The sequence below is a fragment of the Gymnoscopelus braueri genome (assembly GCF_963280865.1).
Source record: "Gymnoscopelus braueri genome assembly, chromosome: 2".
Lineage (NCBI taxonomy): Eukaryota > Metazoa > Chordata > Actinopteri > Myctophiformes > Myctophidae > Gymnoscopelus > Gymnoscopelus braueri.
In genome coordinates, this window is record NC_137604.1 from 1 (window position 1) to 16,136 (window position 16,136).

The following is a 16,136-nucleotide window of genomic DNA, read 5'->3' on the forward strand; positions in this document are numbered from 1 at the left end:
CATGACTTTCTCGGGCTGATTTGACCACTTTCCCGACATTTTAAAAAGTCGGGACTAGCATCAGACGACTCAGCGTCCTTCAATCAGTCTGTTAGGATGGTTCCCGATTTTTTTGAAAAAAAAAGAAGAAAGAATTTACTAAGTCTCGAGGGGGCGTGTCCATGACTTTCTTGGGCTGATTTGACCACTTTCCCGACATTTTAAAGATTCAGGAATAGCACCATTCAACTCAGCGCAAAAAAGTAAGTCAGATTAGCTATGATTTGATTAAAAAAAAAAGAAAAAAAAAGAGGGCGTGTCCATGACTTTCTCGGGCTGATTTGACCACTTTCCCGACATTTTAAAGATTCAGGAATAGCACCATTCAACTCAGCGCAAAAAAGGAAGTCAGAATAGCTATGATTTGATTTAAAAAAATAAAAAAAGGGGGCGTGTCCATGACTTTCTCGGGCTGATTTGACCACTTTCCCGACATTTTAAAGATTCAGGAATAGCACCATTCAACTCAGCGCAAAAAAGGAAGTCAGAATAGCTATGATTTGATTTAAAAAAATAAAAAAAGGGGGCGTGTCCATGACTTTCTCGGGCTGATTTGACCACTTTCCCGACATTTTAAAGATTCAGGAATAGCACCATTCAACTCAGCGCAAAAAAGTAAGTCAGATTAACTATGATTTGATTTTTAAAAAAAAGAAAGAAAAGGGGGCGTGTCCATGACTTTCTCGGGCTGATTTGACCACTTTCCCGAAATTTTAAAGATTCAGGAATAGCACCATTCAACTCAGCGCAAAAAAAGTAAGTCAGAATAGCTATGATTTGATTTTTAAAAAAAAGAAAGAAAAGGGGGCGTGTCCATGACTTTCTCGGGCTGATTTGACCACTTTCCCGACATTTTAAAAAGTCGGGACTAGCACCAGACGACTCAGCGTCCTTCAATCAGTCTGGTAGGATGGTTCCCGATTTTTTTGAAAAAAAAAGAAGAAAGAATTTACTAAGTCTCGAGGGGGCGTGTCCATGACTTTCTTGGGCTGATTTGACCACTTTCCCGACATTTTAAAGATTCAGGAATAGCACCATTCAACTCAGCGCAAAAAAGTAAGTCAGAATAGCTATGATTTGATTAAAAAAAAAAAAAAAAAAAAAGGGGGCGTGTCCATGACTTTCTCGGGCTGATTTGACCACTTTCCCGACATTTTAAAGATTCAGGAATAGCACCATTCAACTCAGCGCAAAAAAGTAAGTCAGATTAACTATAATTTGATTTTTAAAAAAAAGAAAGAAAAGGGGGCGTGTCCATGACTTTCTCGGGCTGATTTGACCACTTTCCCGAAATTTTTAAGATTCAGGAATAGCACCATTCAACTCAGCGCAAAAAAAGTAAGTCAGAATAGCTATGATTTGATTTTAAAAAAAAGAAAGAAAAGGGGGCGTGTCCATGACTTTCTCGGGCTGATTTGACCACTTTCCCGACATTTTAAAAAGTCGGGACTAGCACCAGACGACTCAGCGTCCTTCAATCAGTCTGGTAGGATGGTTCCCGATTTTTTTGAAAAAAAAAGAAGAAAGAATTTACTAAGTCTCGAGGGGGCGTGTCCATGACTTTCTTGGGCTGATTTGACCACTTTCCCGACATTTTAAAGATTCAGGAATAGCACCATTCAACTCAGCGCAAAAAAGTAAGTCAGAATAGCTATGATTTGATTAAAAAAAAAAAAAAAAAAAAGGGGGCGTGTCCATGACTTTCTCGGGCTGATTTGACCACTTTCCCGACATTTTAAAGATTCAGGAATAGCACCATTCAACTCAGCGCAAAAAAAGTAAGTCAGAATAGCTATGATTTGATTTTAAAAAAAAAGAAAGAAAAGGGGGCGTGTCCATGACTTTCTCGGGCTGATTTGACCACTTTCCCGACATTTTAAAAAGTCGGGACTAGCACCAGACGACTCAGCGTCCTTCAATCAGTCTGGTAGGATGGTTCCCGATTTTTTTGAAAAAAAAAGAAGAAAGAATTTACTAAGTCTCGAGGGGGCGTGTCCATGACTTTCTTGGGCTGATTTGACCACTTTCCCGACATTTTAAAGATTCAGGAATAGCACCATTCAACTCAGCGCAAAAAAGTAAGTCAGAATAGCTATGATTTGATTAAAAAAAAAAAAAAAAAAAAAAGGGGGCGTGTCTATGACTTTCTCGGGCTGATTTGACCACTTTCCCGACATTTTAAAGATTCAGGAATAGCACCATTCAACTCAGCGCAAAAAAGTAAGTCAGATTAACTATGATTTGATTTTTAAAAAAAAGAAAGAAAAGGGGGCGTGTCCATGACTTTCTCGGGCTGATTTGACCACTTTCCCGAAATTTTAAAGATTCAGGAATAGCACCATTCAACTCAGCGCAAAAAAAGTAAGTCAGAATAGCTATGATTTGATTTTAAAAAAAAAGAAAGAAAAGGGGGCGTGTCCATGACTTTCTCGGGCTGATTTGACCACTTTCCCGACATTTTAAAAAGTCGGGACTAGCACCAGACGACTCAGCGTCCTTCAATCAGTCTGGTAGGATGGTTCCCGATTTTTTTGAAAAAAAAAGAAGAAAGAATTTACTAAGTCTCGAGGGGGCGTGTCCATGACTTTCTTGGGCTGATTTGACCACTTTCCCGACATTTTAAAGATTCAGGAATAGCACCATTCAACTCAGCGCAAAAAAGTAAGTCAGAATAGCTATGATTTGATTAAAAAAAAAAAAAAAAAAAAGGGGGCGTGTCCATGACTTTCTCGGGCTGATTTGACCACTTTCCCGACATTTTAAAGATTCAGGAATAGCACCATTCAACTCAGCGCAAAAAAAGTAAGTCAGAATAGCTATGATTTGATTTTAAAAAAAAAGAAAGAAAAGGGGGCGTGTCCATGACTTTCTCGGGCTGATTTGACCACTTTCCCGACATTTTAAAAAGTCGGGACTAGCACCAGACGACTCAGCGTCCTTCAATCAGTCTGGTAGGATGGTTCCCGATTTTTTTGAAAAAAAAAGAAGAAAGAATTTACTAAGTCTCGAGGGGGCGTGTCCATGACTTTCTTGGGCTGATTTGACCACTTTCCCGACATTTTAAAGATTCAGGAATAGCACCATTCAACTCAGCGCAAAAAAGTAAGTCAGAATAGCTATGATTTGATTAAAAAAAAAAAAAAAAAAAAAGGGGGCGTGTCCATGACTTTCTCGGGCTGATTTGACCACTTTCCCGACATTTTAAAGATTCAGGAATAGCACCATTCAACTCAGCGCAAAAAAGTAAGTCAGATTAACTATAATTTGATTTTTTAAAAAAAGAAAGAAAAGGGGGCGTGTCCATGACTTTCTCGGGCTGATTTGACCACTTTCCCGAAATTTTTAAGATTCAGGAATAGCACCATTCAACTCAGCGCAAAAAAAGTAAGTCAGAATAGCTATGATTTGATTTTAAAAAAAAGAAAGAAAAGGGGGCGTGTCCATGACTTTCTCGGGCTGATTTGACCACTTTCCCGACATTTTAAAAAGTCGGGACTAGCACCAGACGACTCAGCGTCCTTCAATCAGTCTGGTAGGATGGTTCCCGATTTTTTTGAAAAAAAAAGAAGAAAGAATTTACTAAGTCTCGAGGGGGCGTGTCCATGACTTTCTTGGGCTGATTTGACCACTTTCCCGACATTTTAAAGATTCAGGAATAGCACCATTCAACTCAGCGCAAAAAAGTAAGTCAGAATAGCTATGATTTGATTAAAAAAAAAAAAAAAAAAAAAGGGGGCGTGTCCATGACTTTCTCGGGCTGATTTGACCACTTTCCCGACATTTTAAAGATTCAGGAATAGCACCATTCAACTCAGCGCAAAAAAAGTAAGTCAGAATAGCTATGATTTGATTTTTAAAAAAAAGAAAGAAAAGGGGGCGTGTCCATGACTTTCTCGGGCTGATTTGACCACTTTCCCGACATTTTAAAAAGTCGGGACTAGCACCAGACGACTCAGCGTCCTTCAATCAGTCTGGTAGGATGGTTCCCGATTTTTTTGAAAAAAAAAGAAGAAAGAATTTACTAAGTCTCGAGGGGGCGTGTCCATGACTTTCTTGGGCTGATTTGACCACTTTCCCGACATTTTAAAGATTCAGGAATAGCACCATTCAACTCAGCGCAAAAAAGTAAGTCAGAATAGCTATGATTTGATTAAAAAAAAAAAAAAAAAAAAAGGGGGCGTGTCCATGACTTTCTCGGGCTGATTTGACCACTTTCCCGACATTTTAAAGATTCAGGAATAGCACCATTCAACTCAGCGCAAAAAAGTAAGTCAGATTAACTATGATTTGATTTTTAAAAAAAAGAAAGAAAAGGGGGCGTGTCCATGACTTTCTCGGGCTGATTTGACCACTTTCCCGAAATTTTAAAGATTCAGGAATAGCACCATTCAACTCAGCGCAAAAAAAGTAAGTCAGAATAGCTATGATTTGATTTTAAAAAAAAAGAAAGAAAAGGGGGCGTGTCCATGACTTTCTCGGGCTGATTTGACCACTTTCCCGACATTTTAAAAAGTCGGGACTAGCACCAGACGACTCAGCGTCCTTCAATCAGTCTGGTAGGATGGTTCCCGATTTTTTTGAAAAAAAAAGAAGAAAGAATTTACTAAGTCTCGAGGGGGCGTGTCCATGACTTTCTTGGGCTGATTTGACCACTTTCCCGACATTTTAAAGATTCAGGAATAGCACCATTCAACTCAGCGCAAAAAAGTAAGTCAGAATAGCTATGATTTGATTAAAAAAAAAAAAAAAAAAAAGGGGGCGTGTCCATGACTTTCTCGGGCTGATTTGACCACTTTCCCGACATTTTAAAGATTCAGGAATAGCACCATTCAACTCAGCGCAAAAAAAGTAAGTCAGAATAGCTATGATTTGATTTTTAAAAAAAAGAAAGAAAAGGGGGCGTGTCCATGACTTTCTCGGGCTGATTTGACCACTTTCCCGACATTTTAAAAAGTCGGGACTAGCACCAGACGACTCAGCGTCCTTCAATCAGTCTGGTAGGATGGTTCCCGATTTTTTTGAAAAAAAAAGAAGAAAGAATTTACTAAGTCTCGAGGGGGCGTGTCCATGACTTTCTTGGGCTGATTTGACCACTTTCCCGACATTTTAAAGATTCAGGAATAGCACCATTCAACTCAGCGCAAAAAAGTAAGTCAGAATAGCTATGATTTGATTAAAAAAAAAAAAAAAAAAAAAGGGGGCGTGTCCATGACTTTCTCGGGCTGATTTGACCACTTTCCCGACATTTTAAAGATTCAGGAATAGCACCATTCAACTCAGCGCAAAAAAGTAAGTCAGATTAACTATGATTTGATTTTTAAAAAAAAGAAAGAAAAGGGGGCGTGTCCATGACTTTCTCGGGCTGATTTGACCACTTTCCCGAAATTTTAAAGATTCAGGAATAGCACCATTCAACTCAGCGCAAAAAAAGTAAGTCAGAATAGCTATGATTTGATTTTAAAAAAAAAGAAAGAAAAGGGGGCGTGTCCATGACTTTCTCGGGCTGATTTGACCACTTTCCCGACATTTTAAAAAGTCGGGACTAGCACCAGACGACTCAGCGTCCTTCAATCAGTCTGGTAGGATGGTTCCCGATTTTTTTGAAAAAAAAAGAAGAAAGAATTTACTAAGTCTCGAGGGGGCGTGTCCATGACTTTCTTGGGCTGATTTGACCACTTTCCCGACATTTTAAAGATTCAGGAATAGCACCATTCAACTCAGCGCAAAAAAGTAAGTCAGAATAGCTATGATTTGATTAAAAAAAAAAAAAAAAAAAAGGGGGCGTGTCCATGACTTTCTCGGGCTGATTTGACCACTTTCCCGACATTTTAAAGATTCAGGAATAGCACCATTCAACTCAGCGCAAAAAAGTAAGTCAGATTAACTATGATTTGATTTTTAAAAAAAAGAAAGAAAAGGGGGCGTGTCCATGACTTTCTCGGGCTGATTTGACCACTTTCCCGAAATTTTAAAGATTCAGGAATAGCACCATTCAACTCAGCGCAAAAAAAGTAAGTCAGAATAGCTATGATTTGATTTTAAAAAAAAAGAAAGAAAAGGGGGCGTGTCCATGACTTTCTCGGGCTGATTTGACCACTTTCCCGACATTTTAAAAAGTCGGGACTAGCACCAGACGACTCAGCGTCCTTCAATCAGTCTGGTAGGATGGTTCCCGATTTTTTTGAAAAAAAAAGAAGAAAGAATTTACTAAGTCTCGAGGGGGCGTGTCCATGACTTTCTTGGGCTGATTTGACCACTTTCCCGACATTTTAAAGATTCAGGAATAGCACCATTCAACTCAGCGCAAAAAAGTAAGTCAGAATAGCTATGATTTGATTAAAAAAAAAAAAAAAAAAAAGGGGGCGTGTCCATGACTTTCTCGGGCTGATTTGACCACTTTCCCGACATTTTAAAGATTCAGGAATAGCACCATTCAACTCAGCGCAAAAAAAGTAAGTCAGAATAGCTATGATTTGATTTTTAAAAAAAAGAAAGAAAAGGGGGCGTGTCCATGACTTTCTCGGGCTGATTTGACCACTTTCCCGACATTTTAAAAAGTCGGGACTAGCACCAGACGACTCAGCGTCCTTCAATCAGTCTGGTAGGATGGTTCCCGATTTTTTTGAAAAAAAAAGAAGAAAGAATTTACTAAGTCTCGAGGGGGCGTGTCCATGACTTTCTTGGGCTGATTTGACCACTTTCCCGACATTTTAAAGATTCAGGAATAGCACCATTCAACTCAGCGCAAAAAAGTAAGTCAGAATAGCTATGATTTGATTAAAAAAAAAAAAAAAAAAAAAGGGGGCGTGTCCATGACTTTCTCGGGCTGATTTGACCACTTTCCCGACATTTTAAAGATTCAGGAATAGCACCATTCAACTCAGCGCAAAAAAGTAAGTCAGATTAACTATGATTTGATTTTTAAAAAAAAGAAAGAAAAGGGGGCGTGTCCATGACTTTCTCGGGCTGATTTGACCACTTTCCCGAAATTTTAAAGATTCAGGAATAGCACCATTCAACTCAGCGCAAAAAAAGTAAGTCAGAATAGCTATGATTTGATTTTAAAAAAAAAGAAAGAAAAGGGGGCGTGTCCATGACTTTCTCGGGCTGATTTGACCACTTTCCCGACATTTTAAAAAGTCGGGACTAGCACCAGACGACTCAGCGTCCTTCAATCAGTCTGGTAGGATGGTTCCCGATTTTTTTGAAAAAAAAAGAAGAAAGAATTTACTAAGTCTCGAGGGGGCGTGTCCATGACTTTCTTGGGCTGATTTGACCACTTTCCCGACATTTTAAAGATTCAGGAATAGCACCATTCAACTCAGCGCAAAAAAGTAAGTCAGAATAGCTATGATTTGATTAAAAAAAAAAAAAAAAAAAAGGGGGCGTGTCCATGACTTTCTCGGGCTGATTTGACCACTTTCCCGACATTTTAAAGATTCAGGAATAGCACCATTCAACTCAGCGCAAAAAAAGTAAGTCAGAATAGCTATGATTTGATTTTTAAAAAAAAGAAAGAAAAGGGGGCGTGTCCATGACTTTCTCGGGCTGATTTGACCACTTTCCCGACATTTTAAAAAGTCGGGACTAGCACCAGACGACTCAGCGTCCTTCAATCAGTCTGGTAGGATGGTTCCCGATTTTTTTGAAAAAAAAAGAAGAAAGAATTTACTAAGTCTCGAGGGGGCGTGTCCATGACTTTCTTGGGCTGATTTGACCACTTTCCCGACATTTTAAAGATTCAGGAATAGCACCATTCAACTCAGCGCAAAAAAGTAAGTCAGAATAGCTATGATTTGATTAAAAAAAAAAAAAAAAAAAAGGGGGCGTGTCCATGACTTTCTCGGGCTGATTTGACCACTTTCCCGACATTTTAAAGATTCAGGAATAGCACCATTCAACTCAGCGCAAAAAAGTAAGTCAGATTAACTATGATTTGATTTTTAAAAAAAAGAAAGAAAAGGGGGCGTGTCCATGACTTTCTCGGGCTGATTTGACCACTTTCCCGAAATTTTAAAGATTCAGGAATAGCACCATTCAACTCAGCGCAAAAAAAGTAAGTCAGAATAGCTATGATTTGATTTTAAAAAAAAAGAAAGAAAAGGGGGCGTGTCCATGACTTTCTCGGGCTGATTTGACCACTTTCCCGACATTTTAAAAAGTCGGGACTAGCACCAGACGACTCAGCGTCCTTCAATCAGTCTGGTAGGATGGTTCCCGATTTTTTTGAAAAAAAAAGAAGAAAGAATTTACTAAGTCTCGAGGGGGCGTGTCCATGACTTTCTTGGGCTGATTTGACCACTTTCCCGACATTTTAAAGATTCAGGAATAGCACCATTCAACTCAGCGCAAAAAAGTAAGTCAGAATAGCTATGATTTGATTAAAAAAAAAAAAAAAAAAAAGGGGGCGTGTCCATGACTTTCTCGGGCTGATTTGACCACTTTCCCGACATTTTAAAGATTCAGGAATAGCACCATTCAACTCAGCGCAAAAAAGTAAGTCAGATTAACTATGATTTGATTTTTAAAAAAAAGAAAGAAAAGGGGGCGTGTCCATGACTTTCTCGGGCTGATTTGACCACTTTCCCGAAATTTTAAAGATTCAGGAATAGCACCATTCAACTCAGCGCAAAAAAAGTAAGTCAGAATAGCTATGATTTGATTTTAAAAAAAAAGAAAGAAAAGGGGGCGTGTCCATGACTTTCTCGGGCTGATTTGACCACTTTCCCGACATTTTAAAAAGTCGGGACTAGCACCAGACGACTCAGCGTCCTTCAATCAGTCTGGTAGGATGGTTCCCGATTTTTTTGAAAAAAAAAGAAGAAAGAATTTACTAAGTCTCGAGGGGGCGTGTCCATGACTTTCTTGGGCTGATTTGACCACTTTCCCGACATTTTAAAGATTCAGGAATAGCACCATTCAACTCAGCGCAAAAAAGTAAGTCAGAATAGCTATGATTTGATTAAAAAAAAAAAAAAAAAAAAAAGGGGGCGTGTCCATGACTTTCTCGGGCTGATTTGACCACTTTCCCGACATTTTAAAGATTCAGGAATAGCACCATTCAACTCAGCGCAAAAAAGTAAGTCAGAATAGCTATGATTTGATTTTAAAAAAAAAGAAAGAAAAGGGGGCGTGTCCATGACTTTCTCGGGCTGATTTGACCACTTTCCCGAAATTTTAAAGATTCAGGAATAGCACCATTCAACTCAGCGCAAAAAAAGTAAGTCAGAATAGCTATGATTTGATTTTAAAAAAAAAGAAAGAAAAGGGGGCGTGTCCATGACTTTCTCGGGCTGATTTGACCACTTTCCCGACATTTTAAAAAGTCGGGACTAGCACCAGACGACTCAGCGTCCTTCAATCAGTCTGGTTGGATGGTTCCCGATTTTTTAAAAACTCTTTGAAATTTTTGACTTTGAACAGCCATTTCACCCATTTCCCAGCATTTTAAAAAGTCGGGACTAGCACCAGACGACTCAGCGTCCTTCAATTAATCTGGTAGGATGGTTCCCGATTTTTTTGAAAAAAAAAGAAGAAAGAATTTACTAAGTCTCGAGGGGGCGTGTCCATGACTTTCTCGGGCTGATTTGACCACTTTCCCGACATTTTAAAGATTCAGGAATAGCACCATTCAACTCAGCGCAAAAAAGTAAGTCAGATTAGCTATGATTTGATTAAAAAAAAAAAGGAGGGGGCGTGTCCATGACTTTCTCGGGCTGATTTGACCACTTTCCCGACATTTTAAAAAGTCGGGACTAGCACCAGACGACTCAGCGTCCTTCAATCAGTCTGGTTGGATGGTTCCCGATTTTTTAAAAACTCTTTGAAATTTTTGACTTTGAACAGCCATTTCACCCATTTCCCAGCATTTTAAAAAGTCGGGACTAGCACCAGACGACTCAGCGTCCTTCAATTAATCTGGTAGGATGGTTCCCGATTTTTTTGAAAAAAAAAGAAGAAAGAATTTACTAAGTCTCGAGGGGGCGTGTCCATGACTTTCTCGGGCTGATTTGACCACTTTCCCGACATTTTAAAGATTCAGGAATAGCACCATTCAACTCAGCGCAAAAAAGTAAGTCAGATTAGCTATGATTTGATAAAAAAAAAAAAAAAAAAAGGGGGCGTGTCCATGACTTTCTCGGGCTGATTTGACCACTTTCCCGACATTTTAAAAAGTCGGGACTAGCACCAGACGACTCAGCGTCCTTCAATCAGTCTGGTAGGATGGTTCCCGATTTTTTTGAAAAAAAAAGAAGAAAGAATTTACTAAGTCTCGAGGGGGCGTGTCCATGACTTTCTTGGGCTGATTTGACCACTTTCCCGACATTTTAAAGATTCAGGAATAGCACCATTCAACTCAGCGCAAAAAAGTAAGTCAGAATAGCTATGATTTGATTAAAAAAAAAAAAAAAAAAAAAGGGGGCGTGTCCATGACTTTCTCGGGCTGATTTGACCACTTTCCCGACATTTTAAAGATTCAGGAATAGCACCATTCAACTCAGCGCAAAAAAGTAAGTCAGATTAACTATGATTTGATTTTTAAAAAAAAGAAAGAAAAGGGGGCGTGTCCATGACTTTCTCGGGCTGATTTGACCACTTTCCCGAAATTTTAAAGATTCAGGAATAGCACCATTCAACTCAGCGCAAAAAAAGTAAGTCAGAATAGCTATGATTTGATTTTAAAAAAAAAGAAAGAAAAGGGGGCGTGTCCATGACTTTCTCGGGCTGATTTGACCACTTTCCCGACATTTTAAAAAGTCGGGACTAGCACCAGACGACTCAGCGTCCTTCAATCAGTCTGGTAGGATGGTTCCCGATTTTTTTGAAAAAAAAAGAAGAAAGAATTTACTAAGTCTCGAGGGGGCGTGTCCATGACTTTCTTGGGCTGATTTGACCACTTTCCCGACATTTTAAAGATTCAGGAATAGCACCATTCAACTCAGCGCAAAAAAGTAAGTCAGAATAGCTATGATTTGATTAAAAAAAAAAAAAAAAAAAAAAGGGGGCGTGTCCATGACTTTCTCGGGCTGATTTGACCACTTTCCCGACATTTTAAAGATTCAGGAATAGCACCATTCAACTCAGCGCAAAAAAGTAAGTCAGAATAGCTATGATTTGATTTTAAAAAAAAAGAAAGAAAAGGGGGCGTGTCCATGACTTTCTCGGGCTGATTTGACCACTTTCCCGAAATTTTAAAGATTCAGGAATAGCACCATTCAACTCAGCGCAAAAAAAGTAAGTCAGAATAGCTATGATTTGATTTTAAAAAAAAAGAAAGAAAAGGGGGCGTGTCCATGACTTTCTCGGGCTGATTTGACCACTTTCCCGACATTTTAAAAAGTCGGGACTAGCACCAGACGACTCAGCGTCCTTCAATCAGTCTGGTTGGATGGTTCCCGATTTTTTAAAAACTCTTTGAAATTTTTGACTTTGAACAGCCATTTCACCCATTTCCCAGCATTTTAAAAAGTCGGGACTAGCACCAGACGACTCAGCGTCCTTCAATTAATCTGGTAGGATGGTTCCCGATTTTTTTGAAAAAAAAAGAAGAAAGAATTTACTAAGTCTCGAGGGGGCGTGTCCATGACTTTCTCGGGCTGATTTGACCACTTTCCCGACATTTTAAAGATTCAGGAATAGCACCATTCAACTCAGCGCAAAAAAGTAAGTCAGATTAGCTATGATTTGATTAAAAAAAAAAAGGAGGGGGCGTGTCCATGACTTTCACGGGCTGATTTGACCACTTTCCCGACATTTTAAAAAGTCGGGACTAGCACCAGACGACTCAGCGTCCTTCAATCAGTCTGGTTGGATGGTTCCCGATTTTTTAAAAACTCTTTGAAATTTTTGACTTTGAACAGCCATTTCACCCATTTCCCAGCATTTTAAAAAGTCGGGACTAGCACCAGACGACTCAGCGTCCTTCAATTAATCTGGTAGGATGGTTCCCGATTTTTTTGAAAAAAAAAGAAGAAAGAATTTACTAAGTCTCGAGGGGGCGTGTCCATGACTTTCTCGGGCTGATTTGACCACTTTCCCGACATTTTAAAGATTCAGGAATAGCACCATTCAACTCAGCGCAAAAAAGTAAGTCAGATTAGCTATGATTTGATAAAAAAAAAAAAAAAAAAAGGGGGCGTGTCCATGACTTTCTCGGGCTGATTTGACCACTTTCCCGACATTTTAAAAAGTCGGGACTAGCACCAGACGACTCAGCGTCCTTCAATCAGTCTGGTAGGATGGTTCCCGATTTTTTTGAAAAAAAAAGAAGAAAGAATTTACTAAGTCTCGAGGGGGCGTGTCCATGACTTTCTTGGGCTGATTTGACCACTTTCCCGACATTTTAAAGATTCAGGAATAGCACCATTCAACTCAGCGCAAAAAAGTAAGTCAGAATAGCTATGATTTGATTAAAAAAAAAAAAAAAAAAAAAAGGGGGCGTGTCCATGACTTTCTCGGGCTGATTTGACCACTTTCCCGACATTTTAAAGATTCAGGAATAGCACCATTCAACTCAGCGCAAAAAAGTAAGTCAGAATAGCTATGATTTGATTTTAAAAAAAAAGAAAGAAAAGGGGGCGTGTCCATGACTTTCTCGGGCTGATTTGACCACTTTCCCGAAATTTTAAAGATTCAGGAATAGCACCATTCAACTCAGCGCAAAAAAAGTAAGTCAGAATAGCTATGATTTGATTTTTAAAAAAAAGAAAGAAAAGGGGGCGTGTCCATGACTTTCTCGGGCTGATTTGACCACTTTCCCGACATTTTAAAAAGTCGGGACTAGCACCAGACGACTCAGCGTCCTTCAATCAGTCTGGTTGGATGGTTCCCGATTTTTTAAAAACTCTTTGAAATTTTTGACTTTGAACAGCCATTTCACCCATTTCCCAGCATTTTAAAAAGTCGGGACTAGCACCAGACGACTCAGCGTCCTTCAATTAATCTGGTAGGATGGTTCCCGATTTTTTTGAAAAAAAAAGAAGAAAGAATTTACTAAGTCTCGAGGGGGCGTGTCCATGACTTTCTCGGGCTGATTTGACCACTTTCCCGACATTTTAAAGATTCAGGAATAGCACCATTCAACTCAGCGCAAAAAAGTAAGTCAGATTAGCTATGATTTGATAAAAAAAAAAAAAAAAAGGGGGCGTGTCCATGACTTTCTCGGGCTGATTTGACCACTTTCCCGACATTTTAAAGATTCAGGAATAGCACCATTCAACTCAGCGCAAAAAAAGTAAGTCAGAATAGCTATTATTTGATAAAAAAAAAAAAAAAAAAAAGGGGGCGTGTCCATGACTTTCTCGGGCTGATTTCACCACTTTCCCGACATTTTAAAAAGTCGGGACTAGCACCAGACGACTCAGCGTCCTTCAATTAGTCAGGTAGGATGGTTCCTGATTTGTTTAAAACTCTTTGAAATTTTCGACTTTGAACAGCCATTTCACCCCTTTCCCATTATTTTAAAAAGTCGGGACTAGCACCAGACGACTCAGCGTCCTTCAATCAGTCTGGTTGGATGGTTCCCGATTTTTAAAAACTCTTTGAAATCTTTGACTTTGAACAGCCATTTCACCCATTTCCCAGCATTTTAAAAAGTCGGGACTAGCACCAGACGACTCAGCGTCCTTCAATCAGTCTGGTAGGATGGTTCCCGATTTTTTAAAAACTCTTTGAAATTTTGACTTTGAACAGCCATTTCACCCATTTCCCAGCATTTTAAAAAGTCGGGACTAGCACCAGACGACTCAGCGTCCTTCAATTAATCTGGTAGGATGGTTCCCGATTTTTTTGGAAAAAAAAGAAGAAAGAATTTACTAAGTCTCGAGGGGGCGTGTCCATGACTTTCTCGGGCTGATTTGACCACTTTCCCGACATTTTAAAGATTCAGGAATAGCACCATTCAACTCAGCGCAAAAAAGTAAGTCAGATTAGCTATGAGTTGATTTTAAAAAAAAAGAAAGAAAAGGGGGCGTGTCCATGACTTTCTCGGGCTGATTTGACCACTTTCCCGACATTTTAAAAATTCGGGACCAGCACCATTCAACTCAGCGTCCTTCAATTAGTCAGGTAGGATGTTTTTCAAAATCTAGGTATTTAATTTTTTTTTCCGGTCAAAAACATCAGTTTTTTGAGAAAACACAGCGCCACCTTGTGGCTAAACCATGATGTACAGAGGGGAGTAAGGTAAGCATAAGATGCGGGGCAACGTCTAGTTTACTCCAGTATCTGCGCCTTGGCACCAGACCCTGTCAAACCGGAGATATGGTCAGTTGAACGGCCGACGCGGCCATTTGAAAGACACTGTATTTTCTCGAAATGACATTATTTAATGTTTTGAAAATCAATATCTATGTGAAAAAAAGAACGATTTCACTTGATTCACATCTCAAAAAATTCTTAAGTGCAAGGCCTACAAGGTCACGTCAACTGTTTTTCAAATGGATGACCACACAAGAAACCAACCCTAAAATAACTTTTCTAAGCCTATAAATGTAAAAATGATGTCATATCATATATACAGACTCTAACTCCTGGACTATTGGGTTGTTCAGCGAGATGAAAGTGTTTGAGTAAACTAGACCCTTTTGCGATTCCAATGGTACCACTCATGACAATGTCGGGCTCTAAAACACACATCTAGGGCCAAAAGTATTTGACGCTTTGGTGCAATATGTGTTTTCTTAGTGTTTCAGGGGTCCGGGTTTAGGGTCTTTCTAAGCATTATAGAGAATATTGTCCAATGAAAACGTTGTTCACAGTGCCCTATTTTGGGGGGGTAGGCGAAGTTTGGGGGTCTTTTGGGCATGTTTGACTACATAAGTTGTAGATCTGTTATGTTTTACAAAGTTTTCACAACCACATGTCCATGTGTGAGGAAACTTATATTGGCGCGTTCGCGCTGAAAAGCTGAACAACAATCCATTGTCCGATTGTGTTATCGCCCCCTAGTGGCCTAGATAATCAAGAAAGCCCGTAAACCCTAGCTTTTGCAACCACTTGTCCGTGTGTGAGGAAACTTGTATTGGCGCGTTAGGGCTGATTAGCAGATACGGAATCCGTTATCCGATTGTGTTTTCGCCCCCTAGTGGCTGAGATAATAGAGAAACTGTTCAAAAATAGTAAAAACAAAATTGGACACCAGTATTAGCATCAGCACGCCGCCCCGAACGCTGGTATAAGTCTCCTTGCACACGGCCTTACCGTTCTCCTTAACTGGCTGGGGTCTAATTTCAACTTTTTTCACGCAATAACACGACGTGTTGTACAGCTCGCCGAGACGAACACGTGTATATGTGTCTCATTTCTGTACGACACTTTTTGCCTGAGATTGCCAGTTTCAACAAGGTACATAGAGGCTTAACTCCTAGCACCATGTTGAAAGTTAATCTTTGAAAAAAAACTTCTCCTAGGAGGGTCTTTGTGGTCCCATATTTTAGAAATTTGTAGAGCTCCTCAAGACAAACAGGCTGACATATGGTTCATTTCTGTGCGACATTCCTACGCGATGTTACAGGGGTTAGAAGTCAACGATTTTTCCTAAAATCACTATAAGGTATTAAGGGTTGCTGTTTCGTGGGCAGGCATTAATTTATAAGTTCTTTCTGGGAAAAAATACTTTGTAGCTAAAAAATACCAATAACCCTAATAAAATGACACCGGAAGTGACCGGAAATAGAATTATAAGGCACTTCCCATTGTTGGATTTGAAAAATTCGTGCATATCCAAACTCAACGCATGTCATTTAGGGGGGGTAGCCAAAGTCTTGGGGTGTCATAGTCCTATAGTATAGTATAGAACAGTGGAGGACAACAGTTATCAATCCAACATACAGTATAGAGAACAGTGGAGGACAACAGTTATCAAACCAACATACAGTATAGAACAGTGGAGGACAACAGTTATCAATCCAACATACAGTATAGGACAGAACAGTGGAGGACAACAGTTATCAAACCAACATACAGTATAGAACAGTGGAGGACAACAAGTTGACAAGTTATCAAACCAACATAAAGTATAGAACAGAGCAGTGGAGGACAACAGTTATCAAACCAACATACAGTATAGTACAGGACAGAGCAGTGGAGGACAACAG